This window comes from Acipenser ruthenus, chromosome 5 (assembly GCF_902713425.1).
Source record: "Acipenser ruthenus chromosome 5, fAciRut3.2 maternal haplotype, whole genome shotgun sequence".
In the NCBI taxonomy this organism is placed as follows: domain Eukaryota; kingdom Metazoa; phylum Chordata; class Actinopteri; order Acipenseriformes; family Acipenseridae; genus Acipenser; species Acipenser ruthenus.
This window is the reverse complement of record NC_081193.1, coordinates 47538227-47553082: the sequence shown is the minus strand read 5'-3', so window position 1 is coordinate 47553082 and position 14856 is coordinate 47538227.

Genomic DNA, 14856 nt, shown 5'->3' with positions numbered 1-14856 from the left:
ATGGACCAGAGAAAGCAAAGGAGAGAGTTGTCTGAGGAGATCAGAAAGAAAATAATAGACAAGCATGGTAAAGGTAAAGGCTACAAGACCATCTCCAAGCAGCTTGATGTTCCTGTGACAACAGTTGCAAATATTATTAAGAAGTTTAAGGTCCATGGAACTGTAGCCAACCTCCCTGGGCGCGGCCACAAGAGGAAAATCGACCCCAGAGTGAACAGAAGGATAGTGCAAATGGTAGAAAAAGAACCAAGGATAACTGCCAAAGAGATACAAGCTGAACTCCAAGGTGAAGGTACGTCAGTTTCTGATCGCACCATCTGTCGCTTTTTGAGCGAAAGTGGGCTCCATGGAAGAAGACCCAGGAGGACTCAACTTTTGAAAGAAAAACATAAAAAAGCCAGACTGGAATTTGCTAAAATGCATATTGACAAGCCACAATCCTTCTGGGAGAATGTCCTTTGGACAGATGAGTCAAAACTGGAGCTTTTTGGCAAGTCACATCAGCTCTATGTTCACAGACGAAAAAATGAAGCTTTCAAAGAAAAGAACACCATACCTACAGTGAAACATGGAGGAGGCTCGGTTATGTTTTGGGGCTGCTTTGCTGCACCTGGCACAGGGTGCCTTGAATTTGTGCAGGGCACAATGAAATATCAAGACTATCAAGGCATTCTGGAGCGAAACGTACTGCCCAGTGTAAGAAAGCTCTGTCTCAGTCGCAGTTCATGGGTCCTCCAACAGGATAATGACCCAAAACACACAGCTAAAAGCACCCAAGAATGGATAGGAACAAAACATTGGACTATTCTGAAGTGACCTTCTATGAGTCCTGATCTGAATCCTATCGAACATCTATGGAAAGAGCTGAAACTTGCAGTTTGGAGAAGGCACCCATCAAACCTGAGACAGCTGGAGCAGTTTGCTCAGGAAGAGTGGGCCAAACTACTTGTTAACAGGTGCAGAAGTCTCATTGAGAGCTACAGAAAACGTTTGATTGCAGTGATTGTCTCTAAAGGTTGTGCAACAAAATATTAGGTTAGCGGTCCCATCATTTTTGCCAATGCCATTTTCATTTGTTTTCTTATTTACAATATTATGTTGAATAAAAAATCAAAAGCAAAGTCTGATTTCTATTAAATATGGAATAAACAATGGTGGATGCCAATTACTTTTGTCAGTTTCAAGTTATTTCAGAGAAAATTGTGCATTCTTCGTTTCTTGTGGAGGGGTACCAACAAATTTGAGCACGTCTGTATATATAAGCAGGTTCAAGAGTTATTTTTTTCTTTCTGTTCTTTAAACTATAGGATTTTATATTAGTAGTTTATGAACAAGTATGTCAGTAACAGAAATCCCCCATCACTGCTGTTGTATAGTAGTTGTTGATTGTTTTGTTTTAGCCCTTTTGTGCTTTCTGTATGGTTTAGAAGAGTTCTATATATATATATATATATATATATATATATATATATATATATATATATATATATACACACACAGCATGTACAGAATAGTGTAGAATACAAATTAACAATGAAATGTTTAATCACAATTTAATAAGTGGTTCTCCATGTGCAAAAATGTAAGTGACATTCAGATCAATGGATGAGTGGTCAGAAAGTCTCTTTGCATCCCTAGAATGTGATAATCTCAGTGATGTAAGCTAAATGATGTTAATACCAAGTTACATCATGACTGGATATTCGATTCTCCAGTAGGAACAGTATGTACGACTGTCACCATTATATACACTCTGCAGGGGATTTCACCCCCAGCATCACATCATAATGATGATGATGATGTTATTATTATTAAGAAGAAGAAATATAAGAATAATACATTTTGTTTGCTGCTGTGTGATTTATTAAAAAAATACTTACCATCTGGCAGGTATTGCAAAACCTTTACACCTACTCATTTCTTGACTTGAATTACAAATCTAGTTAAATATTTTAACTAATACCAAGTTGTTTGTAACATTGACATGACATTTTCTCTTTTTAGGAATATTAGAGGCCGGAGTAAACGTTTTGAAAATATGACCCAATATATGTTCTATTCCACGTAACAGCTGAACCCTTAGCAGACGGCTAATTGGCTGTATATGTGCTGTATTGTCTGCAGGTTTTTCCATATTAACAGTACCGGTACTGGTGCCTGTGCCAGATAGTAAGAGATACATACACAGCATTGTTGCATCATGTAACAGCAATGGTTAGCTTTCCCTCAAGTTAAAAGGTGGACAATATGCTCTCTAAATACAAGTCTTTCCTCAAAAATGTTACTTATTTTGGGTAGCTTTTTGTCACAGAAGATAATAGTTCAACAGCTGCTTCTCCAGTTTATTTAAAACAAGCTTGTTTGTATTTATTTATTTTGGAGCTTGTGGATTTAGTGTTCATGAAAGGTTAGTGACACATCACTGCATCGCTGGCTGCAGGTGCCATGAGAGCTTCCTCTCACAGCTCTGTAGGCTCTGACATGAATACATCCTGGGCACACAATGACTCGGGGGGGATATTTTGTTTTCGTAATGGTAACTGACAAAACTAGAACAAGATTCTATGTGATACCTATTTTTTTTAAAAAGGGCATTAGTGATTGTTTTGTAAACCGACTACATTGAATTGAAATTAAAAGTTGTTGAAAAAATATTTGTACAGGGCTTACAAACAGTGAGAAAATCGTAATGGATGCAACTTTTAGGAATGGAATGACTGCTCCACAACAATGAGCCACAGTAGCTTATACACAGACAACTCTATCAACAGCTGGACTGACTTGTAGTATGGTGAAAACCTGCCATTTTTTGTTGCTACCTAGCAACATCAAAAGACAGATAAGGGAGAAAAGGTAAAATGAAAAATTAAATGTGAAAATGGCACATAATTGGGGTCTTAAATTAGTTCTCATACAGCTAATGGAATGAGTTGCAAATGTGAAAACTTCAAGTTTAACCATTACTTAACCACATTTTTCTAAAACTGTATTTATTGATGTATTCATTGTGCTGTGATTCTGTGAGGATTTGTTGTAAATAAAGGCCTATGCTGCAGTATTTTTTTTGAAAGATTAATTTATTTACATTGTTAGGCAAAACATAAACTTCACTAAAAGTTTGTGTCTGATAAAAGTTTACAACTGCTGCATTCACTTATATAGGACCCTCGGTTTTACGTCTCATCCAAAGGACGGAGCACAAGGAAGTTAAGTGACTTGATCAGGGTCACACACAGTTAGTCAATGGCTGATAAGAACCAGGGACCTCCTAGTATCAAGCCCTTTTCTTTAACCATTAGACTACCAAACACTCTATACAACAAGATTTTTTTTTTTTACTAAAATGTTACAAACACAAGAACAATAGTATGTTAATATTCTAGCCAGTGCAATCATTTGGTCAGGGTGACTTAACTTCTGATTTACCCTCAGTACCTTGTGTCAAACAATGGTTTTCAAGATTGTTAAAAGGGATATGCAGCCATCATATAATAACACTTTAAAAACAATGCAAGGTGGTTTTAAAATAAATAGGCCTCAAGCATTGCAGTGCAGCAAATCTATTGCTCATATTAATGTAAACGTTGTATCATATAATAAGGGCAACCCAGGAAATCACATAGATGTGTGGTGCATAAGGCAATATGGTACTTGCAGTATCTTACAGTGCTACACCCGAGCACTTCCTAAAATAAAGACACTCTGGTGATCTAGCCAATTTTACATATGTATCTGGTAGGCAACTAGAACTGAAGACCAGCTCCTGAACTCATAGTCAAAGCACCGTACCACAGAATTATCGAAAAAAAGATTATATATATATATATATATATATATATATATATATATATATATATATATATATATATTTGAGGAATTGCAATAAGAACTACTAAGACTGACTGCAAACATCATGAAAAATTATTTGAAACGATTTGCTCTTCAACAAAAATCCAGAATAATTGTATGGAATTCTATGTACAGTAATACAAGAAAAAAAAAATCTACTGTCTCAGAATGTCTTACTAATGCGAAACCTGGGACTTTGACTGACAAAATTAGTTGCTGGTACTCTGTTTAAAAGTGTGCTATATGTCTCAAATGGTGCCCTGTCTTGTATGAATGGCCCTGAGGCTTGCTCTTTGTATTTAGATTGAAGTAGGTGTCACTGAGAATGGAGATTCAGAAGTCACGGGTGTAGATCCACACTGTGCATTACTGAGACAGTCTTCCGTAAATAGCTGGGTAATGCGTGTCAGAGGGTTACCTCTTCACAATTCACCCTTTGGCTATTCAGACAGAAATAATGAACTAAGTGTGACCTGTCTTATTTGACCTCAAGTGAAATGATTTGGACTAAAGGAAATACTCCACCAGTCTTGTATTTGACAGTGGAGTCAAAGAGTTCCTTGGAGGAAAAATATATACTCAAATTGAATATGCAGGTGTAAGTGAAGCAGACCCAGCACCCCTACAGATCTCGTAAAAGGCAAATGCTTTTCACTTTGTTGGTACTGTATCAATAAGAAGTAGACAGTATCTCTGTGACATATACAGTGGTAGCCATAACCAGCTACTTACCTATCGCAGTACAATAACACAAACATCACCTCACAGTTTGCAATCCTGTTTTTATGACCAGCATTGAATCAGCTGTACTTCATTCATACTGCCACTAGGTGACAAAACGCCAGCCTTTCTAAAGTGGGTGGGCCAAGGTCGAAATTAAATTATAACTTTGCACTTGACGAAACACGCCTATTGTAAAAAAAAAAAAAAAAAAAAAGGGCACTAAAATGTTCGGGTTTAAAACATAAAAAAGGCCTGGACTAGAAAGGTGGTAACAGGTGCTGATATATCAACGTAAGACGCATTAGGTGCATTTTGTAATACAGAATGATCACAAAATGCAAGAGCTTGTACTTGCATAAAGTTCATTGGCTGTTTTTACAACAGAAAAAAGCAGCCATACCTTTGTCTCGTTGCCAACGCTTTTTTTCCTCCTATACAACAGATAAAATTAATATCATGTAAAAACTATCAATTTCATTAAAAAAAAATGTAAGCAGTATTCCTATGGATAAAGGCAATTTAACAATTGTCAAATATTGAAAGGTTATATATATATATATATAGGTTTGTGGAAGGGTGGTGGGTAATTCACTGACGCAGAGACAGACAGGTGTATTTGGCGTCACCACACAGGTGCCCAGTTTTATTTTTGTTTGGAGCAGGGAGGTGATTTCTTTAGCCCGCAGATGGCGCTGTGGGTCCGTGGTCTGCGTACCACCGATGGTAAACAGAGCCACGGAGAATACCAGGAGTCTGGTAAACCAGGGATCGGACAGTAGCACTCGCAGGTGCCTCAAACAAAACAATGAAAACAAAAGACCAAAGAAAAAGAGAAAATAAAACACAGTAATAAACCTTCAAAGAAAAAGGTGCTGCCCTTGGCAACGATATCCCGGTCGCCGCTACCCGCACGACCCGGATCTCCGTCCTACTCTCCCGGCTCGCTATGCTTGCCTTTTCACTACTGGGGTTCTGCCCAAAGGTACCCCGCTCTCCCTAATTCTCTCTATCCGGAGGCTCCTTTCTCTCCGCTGATCCTCGCTCCCGGTCAGCACTTTCCGCACCTCCAGCGCGTCTAAAACGGCAGACCTGAGGAAACAGCAGAGCATTATCTTATAGGGCCAACAATCTCCCCAAGACCCGCCTCGCAGCCATTCAGAGAGAGAGGGAGAGTCCACACCCACTCTCCCACCTCCCCGTGTCACGGCTATGACTGACAGGCGGTTGTTGGATGACTGCCGCCCCCCTCCTGCAGCACTGTGAACACGCCAGCAGAGTCAGCACAGATCTCTCCCCTGTTACAAGGTTATTTAAAGTTTGCAACAACAATACTACTACACTCCTAACTATGATGACTACAACTAATAATAATAATAATAATAATAATAATAACAATAATAAGCTTGTTATCTAAATGTTGTGTAGAGAGTCATATCCCACAAACATCATTTGATTTACTTCAAAATAAATTAAATGTGTGTTTTGTAAAACAAACAAAAAAGAAATTTTTAAAGAATATATTTAAAAATAATTTTTTAAAGAATATATTCTTTATCAATGTAAATGCTGTGTACACGGCTAACGACTTAGGAAAGGAAACAGATATGAGAATGGAGAGTACTTTGAAAAGGACTAGCTCAAGATCTGCAGTTAGCAAAGACATGGAGCTCCAGGTTTGTGTCTGTGGCTGGAGCAATGAAATCCATCAACAGGAAGCAAACCACTGTTCGCAGGATATCAGCACCCCTGTCACAGATGAGAGGAGGACTTGCATAAACACAACTTGTGATGAACCTAATGATCCTTGTGAACCCGGTCATAAAAGATAAGCTTGCAACATTGCGCAGAGCTGAGCACCTACGGAAACACTGCAAAAAGAAGGAACGTGCAAGAACTAACTTTTATAAAGACCCATTCAAATTTGCAAAGAAGTTATTCACCAGGGAGAAAAATGGCACACTAAGCAACTAAGTCTGAGCTGGAGAGATATCTCGAGGAAACGCACACAGATTCAAAAAGGCAGGAGCCTATGTTGATCCCACCTATCAATCCACCAGAATACCAAATGGAGAACTGAGCACCTAAGTGGAAACAGGTAGCGCAAGCTGTGAAAAAGGAAAGGGCATCATCATCTCCTGGGCCTAATGAAGTTCTGTACAGAGTGTACAAGAGAGCCCCTGGAGTTCTACGAATCCTGTGGAAATTGATGAAAGTAGCATGGGAAAAACAGGTTGTACCAAGAGCATGGCGCCGAGCAGGTGGGGTCTTTATATCCAAAGAAAAAGACTCTATGAGTATCGGTCAGTTTCGCCCTATTTCCCTGTTAAACGTAGAAAGCAAGACTTTCTTCAGCATTGTTGCTCAGAGATTGTCAGCTTACCTATTGAAGAACTGCTTCATTGACACTTCAGTACAGAAAGCTGGTATTCCAGGTTTCCCAGGGTGCTTGGAACACATTGGTGTGATCTGGCAGCAAATTCAGACAGCTAAAAAGGAGAGGAAGAAGCTCCATGTGACATTCTTGGATTTATCCAATGCATACGGATCAGTACCACAGTACGGCTTCTTTGGGCAGCATTTGATTTTTTCAGTGTATCAAGGACAATAACAAACTTAGTGAAAGCCTACTTTGGAGATTTGCAATTTTGTTTTTCAATTTCAGAATTCACCACTACATGGTAATGTCTAGAAATTGGAATAATGGCAGGATGCACTGGCTTTTACCATGGCAATGGAAGTAATTATTAGGGTGTCAAAATGGGTAGTGGGAGGAGAACGCTTGGCTTCTGGAATGCGACTGCCACCAATTAGAGCATACATGGATGGCATGACAATCATGACAACAGTAGCCTGCACTAATCGGTTATTGGGCAAACTAATCAATAACATTGAATGGGCACGAATGCAATTCAAGCCCACTAAGTCAAGGAGCATCTCTATAATTAAAGGTAAAGTAGTGGATAAGAAGTTCTGCATTAACGGTGAGGCAATACCAACAGTGTCTCAGAAGCCTGTGAAAAGTCTTGGGAGATGGTATGATGGGAACCTAACCTGTGTGGGGGAAATGATACAACAAGCAGTTTAAGGGTTGAATAGCATAGACAGGAGCGCTTTACTGGACAAACTTAAGCTCTGGTGCTTTCAGTTTGATCTACTGAATTCTGTGGCCACTCACTGTGTATGAGGTTTCCTTGACAACAGTAGAGAAGCTGGAAGCGTTAATCAGTTCATACGTCAGGAAATGGTTAGGAGTTCCACGCTGCCTCAGCAGAGTGGGACTGTATAGTAAAGGGATACTGCAGCTGCCAGTCTCAGCTGTAACCGAGGAGTTCAAGTGCACCATGGTTCGACTGGAAATGACATTGGTAGAGTCGCACAATGAATGTGTGAGGGAGGCAGCACCTGTGTTGAAAACTGGAAGAAAATGGGTGGCAAAGGAAGCTGTGGAAGATGCAAAGGCTGCCCTTCGTATCAGTGATATCATGGGGCAAGTACAGCATGGAAGAGGAGACCTTGGTCTCAGTTCAGCTCCTCCTACATGGCACAAAGCAGCCCCAGTTCCATGGAGGAAGCTGGTAGGCAAAAAGGTGCAAAAGCAGGAGGAGAGGATGAGGTGCGTAAAGGCAGTTTCCCAGGCCAAGCAAGGAGGATGGATGAGATGGGAGAGTGTGGAACAACGCAAGATCAGCTGGCAAGATCTATGGACAATGGAACAGAGCAAGATCAGTTTCCTCATCAGGTCAACATATGATGTTCTCCCATCACCACAGAACCTTAATCTATCGGTAGGAGAGGATCCGTGGTGTCCTTTGCGTTCCTTTCCAGCACCATTAAGACACATTTTGACAGGATGTAAGGTGGGTCTTAGCCAAGGACGGTTTACTTGGCGTCATGACCAGGTGCTGCGATGTTTGGCCTTAGCATTGGAAGACAAGTGCAGCATGACCAACAGGTTGCCACCAAGGCAATATATACAGTGGCTATTGTACTAAAATCAATATAACAGACTGTATAAAATGTGCTTACAAGTATAATATCCCACAAAACACTAACCCTTTTCAAGCATACAGGAGATGATCTGCAGAGTCCTTATTATAATATTAATCTAAATATTCATGTATACTACCGGTACAGTACTTGCACACTTTCAACTATAATGATTTAGGTGAAAAAATGAAAACTCAGAGCGTTTAAGTGTAAGTAGCGAGGTTCCGAAAAAGATAGCATTATACATCCCCATGTGTTGCTGTAACTATTTAAATAACATACCTGTAATTTTTCTTTTCATTGTTAACATCCTGACAACTTTTTACATTTTTAACTTTAAACTCTGTTTCAAAGCTCTTTCCAAAATGGCTGCTCTAGTGCACTGATGATAGTGCAAGAGATATTACCACATTGTCAATCAGGTAACACAGCAATAAAGATCTATGTGATTTAGAGCAGTGGTTCTCAAACTGGGGGAGTGCAGATTGTATCCTGGGGGTGCGTTAGAAGGTTCAGGATTTTTTTTTTGTTTTAATGTTTTTTGTTTTAATCTTAACCTATACAGTATAACAGGCGGATCATTTATTTTGGCATTATTGGTGGTTTTGATTGGATTGGCAATAATACTTCCACCAATCAGAAGGTTGCATACAGTGCTCGTAGCAATCCCGCCCTCTGGCAGGCTGGTATACAGAACAGGTTCAAGAAGTGCTGAATGATGGAAAGAATATGTCAGTTGTCAAACCGTATATGAGAATGGCAGTGATTAAGTCAATTTGCTTGAAAACATTAAAAGTAGAGCAGACATTTCCATCAATGAATTTAAAAAATCAGGAATTGATATGCGATCAGAAACCTAGAGGCACTGTAAACTGTGCTTGCTACTGTGTTTAATTAAGTAACAGCCAGAATTGTTTGTGTCAGACTTGTTACAAATTGAATACTTTTGGGAAAGTATACCAGAGCCGTCATGAGGGATAATGAGCAGACAGCATCTGAGGGACATCTTGCAACCGCCATCTAGTGTTGGTGGTGTGAGCGTGCAACCTCAAGGACCCTGGTGCCTATGAAAGGCATAGAGGGATCTACGACATTAAGTCGGTAGAACCTGCTAAATGTATGCGGGGTAGTCCAGCTAGCCTCAGTACATATATCGATCAACGAGGCACCTCTGAAGAGGGCCCATGACGTAGCTACACCTCTGGTTGAGTGTGCGGCCACCCTCCCAGGTGGGGGTAGGCCGGCATTAGTATACACAGTCGAAACCGTTTCCACCTTAGGGAGGTGCAAAGCAGGGTTCGTGCGCAACGATACCATTTCCATCGACCCAAACACGCATACAGGAACTGTGCACGGACAGTGCCTGTAGCTCACTGACCTGCTTATCGGAGGTGATAGCTAATAGAAAGGCTGTCTTCATAGAGAGATATTTCAGCTCTATGGTATCTATGGGCTCAAACAGGGCCTTCATGAGAGACTCCATTCGGGGAGGACGTCCTTTATAGGAGGTTGTAACCGCCGAGCACCCTTTAGAAAACGAGTCGCCAGAATATGAGCGCCCGGGGATACGGAGTCGATGGGAACATGGCAAGCAGATATGGCTGCTAGGTACACTTTCAATGTAGAGGGGGATTTACCTGCCTCTAGTAGATCTTGCAGAAACTGTAAAATAACTGCTATAGAGCAATACATGGGATCATGGCCTTGGGCCATGCACCAGTTTTGAAAATATTTCCACTTATAGGCGGACAACGGTCTTGTGGAAGAAGTCCTAGCATTCTGCAGTGTGATCACTACTGCGTCTGAGAGCCCTAGGGCTGACAGATGGTCCCGTTCAGGGGCCAGACCCACAGCTGGAGTCTGTCCGATTCTGGGTGCCAGAGGGTGCCTTTCGTCTGGCTGAGGAGATCCATGCACAGCGGGATCTCCCAGGGCTGGCCCTGCAGCAGCTGGCAGAGGTTCGAAAACCAGGTTCTCCTGGGACATCTGGGGGAGGAAGGCAGGGAGCAGCGGTATAGGTGGGAAAGCGTATAAAGGCGCTTTGGGCCATTCGTGCGCAGCTGCCGAGGGAGAACCACAGGGGGCAATGGGTCATCTCTGCCGTGGCAAAGAGGTCGACCTGGGCTTCCCCGAAGCTTTCCCAAATGCGCTGCACCACCTGAGGGTGCAGTCGCCATTCTGACAGGTGAGGACCCTCCCTGGAGAGGAGGTCCGCCGCCCAGTTCACCACTCCCAGGAGATGTACAGCCCGGAGAGACAGTAGGTGCCTCTGTGCCCAGATCAGTAGCCGAAATGCTATGCGGTATAACCCCGGGGACCAAAGCCCTCTTTGGTGGTTCATGTACACAATCACTGACACGTTGTTCGTGTGGACAAGGACATGTTTGTTGCAGAGCACAGTGAGAAAATGTTGTAGCACGAGGTGGACTGCTCTCAGCTGTAGTGCATTTATGTGCAGGGACGTCCAGCAGCCCGACCAGGATCCGCGGACTCCTCTGCCTGCCCAGACCGCCCCCCAACAGGAGTTGGATGCGTCTGTCGTCACCACTTGACGGTTGTAAATAACTCCCATCCTTCCCCCTTCGCTCAGGTGAGGGGCTTGCCTCCACTAGCGTAGCACATTCCAGCACAGACGTGACACTTTCAGCCGATGGTTTCTGTCGCGTTTGGGGTGTAGCTGAAAGGCACTGAGCCACGCTTGAAGCGGGCGCATGTGAAGTAACCCCAGTTGAATAACTGAGGATGCTGCGGCCATCAGACCCATTAGTTTCTGGCACAACACTAATTGCACAGTCTCAGGTCTAGGATGGCCGTCGTCCTTTTTTGGCACCAAGAAATACCTCGAGTCGAACCCCCCTTTTTGTTTTGTGTTCTACGAGATGGATGGCTTGTTTTTGAAGTAGTGTTTCTACCTCTTGTTTGAGGGCCAAGACCTGGAGAGGGTCGTTCACGGATGTGACCGTGATCCTTCAAAAGGGAGGTGGTCCCGAGTGGAATTGCAGTGCGTAGCTGGTGTGTACGGTGGCGAGTGCAATTGTGCCAGTAGTGCAGATGGTGTTGTGCGTACAGGTGGGTCTGAGGCCGTAAGCCTTCAGGGCCCATGCTGGAGCTGCTGAGGCTGGGGCGGAGGCTGCCTGGGACAGCTCCGGTGGAACTATCTCCCTGGGCGCTGGTGCCCCACGTCTGGCGTTCCCCCATGCTTGTTGCTGGCTCCTTGCTGTGGAAGCCTGGAGGTAGTGCCTCAGGTCACCCCGTGGTGCCGTAGGGATCGTGATAGTCTGGGTTACCATGGTAACTGCCGGACGCCATCGCCTTCCCCTTCCCCATGCCGAGGTATGGGCGGGGAGCATCAGTGCCACCTGTCGGGATGTCTCTTGCTCTCTGTGAGAGCGTTGCAGGATCTCCTCTACCACTGGTCCATAAGTATGGCCAGGGGAGATGTGCGCGTCCAATAAGGTGGACTTGTTCGCATCCGGGACCCTCACCTGAGACAGCCACAGCTGTCTGCGTGCCACCACCAAGTCTGCCAGACTTCTGCCCCAGCTTTGCAATGAAGTGCTCGAGACTGCGTGTAGCTCTGAAGCTAGCGGGAAGGGTAACAGAGCGCAGCATGCGGTCCTGGTAGGCCGTCAAGAGGCCTCCTGTGTTTGTAAGGCATGTCACCTAGGCTGCATAAGCCTTTTTCAGGAGGGCTTCTGTGATCCTGCATTGGCTGTTAGGGCATACAGGATCCTTGGATAGACCTCCTACTGGGGGGGCTTGCACTAGGGCCGCTATGGTGGAGTCCACCAGGGGGAACTGTGTGAGCCCTACCGTCTCTGCTCCCTCCATGGAGGCAAGTGCGACTGCGCTCTTGTACACGCTGGGCACTGAGGCCGGGTGTTGTCAAGAGGATGTGACCACCTCCAGGAAGTACGGGAACGACGGAAAGGGCTGGGTGGTCAAAGTCTGCGCTGGTCTGAAAACAGACCTGCTCTGCTCGGAACTTGCCTTTCAGGGTACCTGGAGGAAGTTAGCGGCCCTTTCCATCAGTGCCTGAACCAAGTTCAAGGGTGCTGGAATCTCAGGCTCTGAGAGGAGCTTGGAAATGGGGGCCATTACCTGAGTCGGGTCTGGGTCCTGAGTCTCTGTCTGCAAGAAGGACTCCTCATCCCAGGAAGCAGCTAGGGAGACCGCATCCAATTCCTCCTTGCTAATCGCCACGTCCTGTTGCTCAACCTCTGTAGCAACCACTGGCGAAGCGAGGGTATGCTCTGGGGCAGGGCCTGGTGGAGCTGGGGCAGGCGAAAAACCTTGGGCAAAAAACCTTGAGGCGTCGAAGCGCCGAGGTGTGGAGTCCTCATGACACCGAGGGCGTTTGAAGCGCTGAGGCACCGAGGTTGTGGAGCGTCGGGGCACCGAGGCCAGCGAGGGCGCCGAAGCACAGGGCGCGAAAGGCCGAGAGGCGTCGAAGCACCAAGGCGTGTAGCTCTCGAGGTACCGAGGATGCTGAAGCACCGAGGCCATCGAAGCGCGGGGCTCGAAAGGCCTCGAGGTGTCGAAGCTCCGAGGCGTGTAGCTCTCGAGGCACCGAGGATGCCGAAGCACCGAGGCTCTGGGGCAGCATGGCACCAAAAGCGTCGCTGCACAGGGCTCGAAAGGCCTCTAGGCATGTAGCTCTCCAGGCGCAGAGGATGCCGAAACACAGAGGCACCGAGGCTACCGAGGCTCAGAGGCACCAAGGACCCGAGGGTACTGCGGGCGTCGAAGCACCGAGCACCAAGTACCGAGGGCAAAGCACCAAGGTACTGGGCTGCGTGTCTGTGCTGCTTGCATTCACACAACCAGGAATAGTGCGTAGCTTGCAGCGGTGTGGAGCGTAGCCTGCAGACAGTTGCAGTACAGTCACACAACCAGTGCAGCGTGAAGCTTGCAGTGGAGTGGAGCACCTAAGATGGTGTCCGGACTGCGAGCCTCAACCGGTGCAGCAAGTAGCTTGCAGCGGGGTAGTGCAGTCACGGACCTGGAAAACAGAGAGAGACAGACGTTTTTCACAGCTGCAATCCAGGTTTCCCTAGTCACAAGGCAACACAGTGTTTATAGGTGCTCTTTATATATATTACATTTCAACTTTAAAAAGCATTCTTTTTTATGTTACGTTGTTTATTTTTGCTTAATCATTAAAAGTGCATGGCGTTCACGGAAGCTTAACATGAATGACAAGCTCTGCGTGTATCTGCGGAAGATTCAAAATCGCCGGGAACCCGCTTTGATTAAAATCAGCAGGGCACGTGTTGTGACAAGCGAAAGATTGTTTAGCGCATGCGCACAACAAACAGGGGGAACTGAATTTCATGGGGAGCTGAATTTAGTACTATACCTATACACACACTACCTGATGACATCACAGGAAGGGATGCATGGGTGTATAAAGTCAGTGGAAATGGGGCGAATCAACAGACAAAAATATAAGGCTATGGCAGCAATAAATATCTACAATTCTGGCTAGAAATTAAGGTGACATGATCGTGAAAACCACATGACTGGAGACATGCATGTATTCTCCCTCTCTATTAAACACACACGGTCTTCCATTGCTTTGTATATAATGTCCATGCCGATATTTTTTGAAAACAAGACCTGACAGCCCCACATTGTACTTTCTAACTACTATAATCATTATTCATTTATTATTAATAGTGTTTTCATTAAATTATACCAAATGACATTTTTTTACTTACAATGAAGGTAAACTATACTGTGTCGCCCAAATGCTTATAAAGTCAGAAAAAACATGTTTTGCCTTCGTTGTAAATAAAAACATGATTTGGTATAGCTGAATTATAACGTTATCAATAATAAAAAATAAAAAAATCATGCAGCATGGTCCTAATAGCAGTTGTTAATACTTTGTAAACATTTTGTCTAACAGTTAAAAAGTACAATATGAGGCTTGCTTTCAAAAGATATTGCCACGGACACGAATGGAATACCTAATGTGATCGAGATCATTGAGATGGATTTTGCTTGATGTATCTGTAATGTTGTCAGACTCCCCCCCCCCCCCCCCCCACAGCGTACACTCTCACCTTCATACGTCTGTATGCACATTATAATATCTGCTTGTAATACTGTAAGTGTTTGGTGGCTACGTCTATTCATGGTGAGTTTATCGTGGAGGTGAGCAAACAGTACCAGAGGAAATGCATGATTAGAGGAATTCACAGAACAATTAACTATAAACAAACTGTGTATTGGGTTGGGGAGTTCTATCGTAATTTTAAAAGCTTAATAAATGTATAATGAAGTGTTACATAC